A 6,000-nucleotide genomic window follows, 5' to 3' on the forward strand; every position below is an offset into this window, starting at 1 on the left:
CTACCGATTAAATATATACGTTTCGCACTCACATTTTATGCCGCATATTTTTATCGTACCAGTAAAATTTTTAATAAATCTACGACATGGATTTTTTAAGGAATGTATCGGCGAATATAGAAAAAAAAAAAAATGATACGAGACAGTTTGGATAAAACTCATCATATCAAACTACATATTGAATGAAAATTTTGAAGAATGAAGATGAAAAATGAAGATTAAAGATTGAAGTTTTGACTGAGCAGAATAAAAGAGGACATAAAGCTTCTTTATTTTGATTTATCATATTTCAATATTTGATCTTTAATCTTAATCTTCAATGCAGAGTCTAATACGAGCTTAAGAAACTATCAGCCGAGTAAAGAAGCTTACGTTCGAGACATTCAATTTATTTTTATCCGACACGGGAAAGCAAATCTCGTAGAATTGTTGACAAGCTGTGAAAAAAAAAATTTAAAGATTAGCTGCTGAAAGGGCAAATATCAGCTCATGATTCATCGCGCACCAGATGAAGATATATGATAACGCGTATTTGAACCTCGATAATATACGTAATATCTGTTTCTGTTTCCTTCAAATTGAAACATCGAGATTTCTGCATACGTGCATTTACGGATGATTGATGGTTAACATGCGCGTCCAATTACACGGAAAATATAAATGTGTTGCAGCTTGAAATTAATATATACATCGCTCCATTATCCGCAAAATACACATTATAAATGATAAATTATAGCGCACTATTACGATCCTAGTAAGCTTTAAAAAAATTAAATTTCAAAATCATAGTCTTTTAAAGATCTCTCTTTCTGCTTAGAAGAAATAATAAAAAAGAGAGAGAGAGAGAGCTTGAGATGCATTCAAATATAGGATCCTAATCACTAGACGACTATGGTTACTCGAAGATCCACGAGCGATCGAGAACGTGTTGCTTGCTGATCCATCGCTATGGTAATCTTGAACGCTCGAGCGAATCGCACCTTCGCGAGAGAAGAATTCACCATTATGCACACGTGCACTTGGTCTTGCTCATTAATATCGTGGAATTCGCGTTAACGGCCTTAGGAATTGATTTATAGCTAGCTCCGACGATTTCCGTGATGCGAATAGCTGACACAACAATGCGCGAGCGAGCGAATCACCGTCGTTTTTTAGTTTTCTCGCTGCTTCGCCTTCGAACGAGCCAAGCTTTTTGCTCTGCGAGCGGATTTCCTAGCAATTAGCGATATAATACCGTCGGGAGGAAACAAGATTTTACGAGCCGGCCACTTTTGCGCTACTCTCTTGACGGGCGAAAATCGTCCGTCGTCGTGTTTTATTGTTTTCAAGTCAATGACGGCGGTCTACGTGCAAGCAGCTGCTACCTGGTGCGGGTAATGTCTGCCATTTGCGGGATGATAAATCGTGCAAGTACGAAGGAATGTGCCTCGCGTATCATAAATTTGATATCGGAAAGAGCTGAAGGAGGCTTCTCTCCCTCGTTCCATTACTGAATTTAATTCTGGATTAACAAAACGAATAACGCGATAGAAACACGTTTATCCGCGTCATCTATTTCCAGCTAGGATCATATCGTCGTCGCATCGGATCATCGGCGAGTCTCCTCCTCGAGCCGGGACACGATACGGAAACGCGGTCACGTTCTCTCTCGCCCGGAAGCTCGTTCCCGTAGGTGTCGCGTGTACGAGGAAGATAAAAAAGTGCCGAGATGGAAGGCGATATCCTTCGGCAACACCCCGGAAATGTGAACACGCCAGAGGAGCACGTCGAATCGGCGGCTCGCCGAACGCGGCAACCCCAGATTCGTTCGCGTCCAGAATAGAACGTTTCGTTTATACGTTTCCAACGCTTTGTATGTAAATTAAGCACGTAATCCGATCTTAATTTCAATGACGAGTAAATACATCTCGGGTAATGAAAATTTGAATTAGAATATTTTTAAAAATTCAAACTTTAAGCAAGTTAAAAAGAAGGAGCACATTTCTCACGCGACTTGCCATTAAAATTAAATAATTTATAAGCTTTAGCAGATCATACGGAGGTTTCAAAAAAATTGTCGACAAATTGCCAAACAGAACCAGACCGACGCGACGCGACGCGACGTTGCGGAGATCGCACGCGCGGTCCACGAGATTATCCAGGAGCGGCTTATCCGTGCGTGCTTGTACGTAATGTTTGTATGCGTATATGTGTATGTGCACGCGTGCTATGTTATTATATTTTGTCGGCTGTGCCAGATGCCGAGCCCGGCCCTTGCCACTGGTTACTTCTGGTTTCATATTCCGGCGCGACGGTATTTTTGGAGCGCGCTACACACGCTGGCGTATTTCGTTCTCGCGTCAGAGAGAGAGAGAGAGAGAGAGAGAGAGAGAGAGAAAAAAAAAGGAAGGGTTGAAAGAAAAAGGGGAGAAGTCGAATTTCTTACTGGGGACTGCGGACGCGTTAAGAAAGTAGCGTGCCACGAATATGCAAAAAGCAGAAGCGTGCATTTTGTCGCGGAGTTTGTAGCGAGCGCCATTATCGTTAGCGTATCGCAGACTTACGACATGTCAAATGATTTTTTCGCCATGCTCGAGATGTGCAGTGTATATAGTATTCCATAATATATCGATGATATATCAATGAAATATATTTTAACTGCATTTTTAGTTATTAATTTCTTGTATTATTTCATTAGTAATCTGAACAAAACTTCATAATTTTAATGAATACAATTTTATGTTTATTTATAATTTATTAATATTTTATTTCTAGTATAATTGAAAAAAAAAAAAAAAAAAAAAAAAAAAAACGTTTTTGGGAAAAATTAGCCTCTTATAAATCTTAAAAAAATTACAATTACATTTAATACTTTTTTATTATCATCGCGGTACTCATTTTATTTAGATAGTTGTATGGATATTAAATACGACAAAGGAGACTTTATAATTCGAGAACATTGCTTCCACAACAGACCAACAGTACAAGTACTTTAATCTCTTATTGATCCGCTCAAATAGAAGGAAGGTCAACCACTCGATCGGCCCTTCGTTCAGAAATGATAGGATCGACTTATTTGCATTGACAGCGTGTTTATACCGTGGCACGCGCGAAACAGTGACCACGTGTATGCTGCCGACAGGCGAATGTAAACGCGAAACTATAAACCTAGAATCAGCCAGGCCAAAAAAAGCACGGTCTGGCGAACGCGACATCGACAACGCGAGATGCTGGCAGATAAATTTGTTCCAAGAGATAAGTTGTTGCTATGTAAACAACTTGCAAACTTTCGACAAAGAATATATATTCCCACTTGAATTTTTATCAATTAACATTATTATGAATTTAATTAAAATTACTATAAATTTATTGTATACTTTATTAAATGTATTATATTTACGCTATCATTAATTAAAATTAAATTGATTATTAATTAATTATTAATAAATAATTGATCGCTCTTTAATATTGCGTCACATTGAAGTTCCCTTTTCTCGTTCAAACTTCCACTTTAAGCGCGCGACTTCGCGGCCGATTCCGACGAGTGCCTCTTTCGTCAAATTGTCGAGTGATGAGGGGCTGATGAATGCGATTGAGAAAAAAAAAAATTGTATATAAAGACTCCTACAAATTTATTCGAGCGGCAGCGGTTCTGCGACCGATTTCCACGATACCCGCATCTTCCATCTCTCCCCCCGATGACATTTATTTATCTCAAGTGCGCGCGGGCCTCATCGTCCAATTTGCGCTCTCGCGAATATCTCGTGTAACGTGGCCGAGCACGAAACCGTTTCGCTCATTAATGCCGATTACATCATGGGGAGATATATACTCATCATCTAACCTCCTTTCGCAGCAGCCCCGATGCGCGGTAAAGGCTGAAGAATAATTTTTTTCATGGGGACAGATTGTGCCAGATGAATCGCGCGAAATTACGCAAGACGTATAATTATGCATCATCGATCGAGGGGAACGTAATTACAAATTTTATGCTGTTATCGGTGTCGCTTATCGATTAACCGCCGTAGGTTATATTAATTATTATAACATTCATTATAGCAGCGTGTATCCTTGTAATTTACTGTTATATTAATATAATATATTAATATTAAAATACAATATTAATATAATATTAATATAATATTAATAAAATATGTAAATAATGTTTCCTTTGAATATAATTCATGCCTCACGATGTAATATATGTATTTCTAGCGGAATATATAATTGCAAGAACACGCGATATAGATTGCAAGGATTGGAAGATACGTGTTTAAAGGCCAAAGAAATAAAATCATGTAAAATAGATATCATGTGACACTTTATGTGATATTTTGATATAAATAAAATGTTGTAATCCTGCGGACGGTAACTCTCGTTGAAAGCATTGGCGAGTATCTCTAGATGAGAAGCGCGCTGACATTATTCTATTCTCTCTAATGCGATCAAGCCGCGTTCGGGTACGCGCCGATTGCCAATTGTTTCTCCATTTCAGGAAACGCTCGTATCCAGTCTGCACGGGGTCAAGGGTCGTCGACCTCGTATCCAGAAAGCCCCGGGTACGTACGTGTCGCTGGTAGACGCTGCTCAGCGACGGTCATTATGTTAACTGGCAATCACGGTAATGCTGTCATCAGCGTCCGTACTAACGGCAATAACTATAATGCAGCCATTGTGGGCACTCCCGTGTAATCCGGGCGACTTTTCATTGACCACTACCGGGTGTATCCAGAGCGTGTTACGGATTTTATTTTATTTACCAGGAATCGATTGCGCGCGCACGGCGATAGTATTTTAAATTTAGATACACTTAAAAAAAAAAACATTTTGCTAATGTAGATTTTCAGATGTCTCGATTGAAATCTATCGCTACTTTTTGTATCTGTTAGAATATTGTTTGTCACATATGGAATTTAGAGTAACAATATTCTAACAATACCTCTGGAAAATTTAGATCCCATTGCCAAATATTAATCACAAATATAATTGTCCTTGAATTATAAGCCTTATCACAGAAAAATTTTCTGTCTAAATTACACTAATAGCACAGATAAAAATTCTGTCTCTGTCATTTAAATTGATTAAGTGCAAAATATATGCAGTATCAGAATATTTGCTAAATATTTTATCTGTTTCAGTTAATTTTATGCACCTAGAAAATTTTTTTTTAAAGTTGCAAGATCATTTTTTTGAGTGTATTTTTGTTACGTATTGTATTTTTATCAAATGAAACACTTAATATTAGAAACGTCAAAGTAATAATTTACGAGATTCTTGAGACTTTCTAGCCCAGAGTCATAAGGATCCTTGAAGGTTCAAGCTTCTCTCCACTCAAAAAAATATTTTGTTAATGTAGATAGATTTCCAGATGTCTCGATTAAAATCTATCGCTACTTTTTGTATCTGTTAGAATATTGTTTGTCACATATAAAATTTATAGCGGTAATATTCCAGCAATACCTCTAGAAAATTTAGATCCCATTGCCAAATATTAATCACAAATATAATTGTCCTTGACATTAAGCCTTAAAGACAGGCATCGCAGACAAATTTTCTGTCTAAATTACACTAATAGCACAGATAAAAATTCTGTCTCTGTCATTTAAATTGATTAAGTGCAAAATATATGCAGAGTATCAGAATATTTGCTAAATATTTTATCTGTTTCAGTTAATTTTATGCACCTAGAAAATTTTTTTTTAAAGTTGCAAGATCATTTTTTTGAGTGCATGAAAAATCTGTCATCCTAAGTCAATTCTTCCATAATTATAAAAAATGCCAAAGTAATTCTGGAGGATAATTCCGCCTTCATATATGAAGTTGCGGTCACTCCAGCTTTCGGCGATAGAAAATTTATTTTACAATCTAGAATATTAAATCTATTCTCCGAAATTTTGAAAAAGAAATATAAACGAAATTGATCGCATAATATATATATATATATATATGTATAAAAATGCACGTGGCAAAGACTTACCGAGCCGGTGGTGATATTTGCGCTTCTCGCTCGATGCACGCCAC

The 6,000-nt window shown here is 37.1% G+C and overlaps 1 protein-coding gene across 3 annotated transcripts in view; it reads right to left on the minus strand.

Annotated features, from left to right (window-relative positions):
• Positions 1-6,000, minus strand: part of Ets96b (Ets96B) — a 54,659-nt gene extending 48,659 nt beyond the window's left edge. For all 3 annotated transcript variants that reach the window (XM_072911629.1, XM_072911628.1, XM_072911627.1), the window contains exon 1: positions 5,957-6,000. The gene's annotated coding sequence lies outside the window, so the exon portion shown is untranslated. The remainder of the gene's footprint in view (positions 1-5,956) is intronic.

Source organism: Anoplolepis gracilipes, chromosome 2 (genome assembly GCF_047496725.1).
Source record: "Anoplolepis gracilipes chromosome 2, ASM4749672v1, whole genome shotgun sequence".
In the NCBI taxonomy this organism is placed as follows: Eukaryota; Metazoa; Arthropoda; class Insecta; order Hymenoptera; family Formicidae; genus Anoplolepis; species Anoplolepis gracilipes.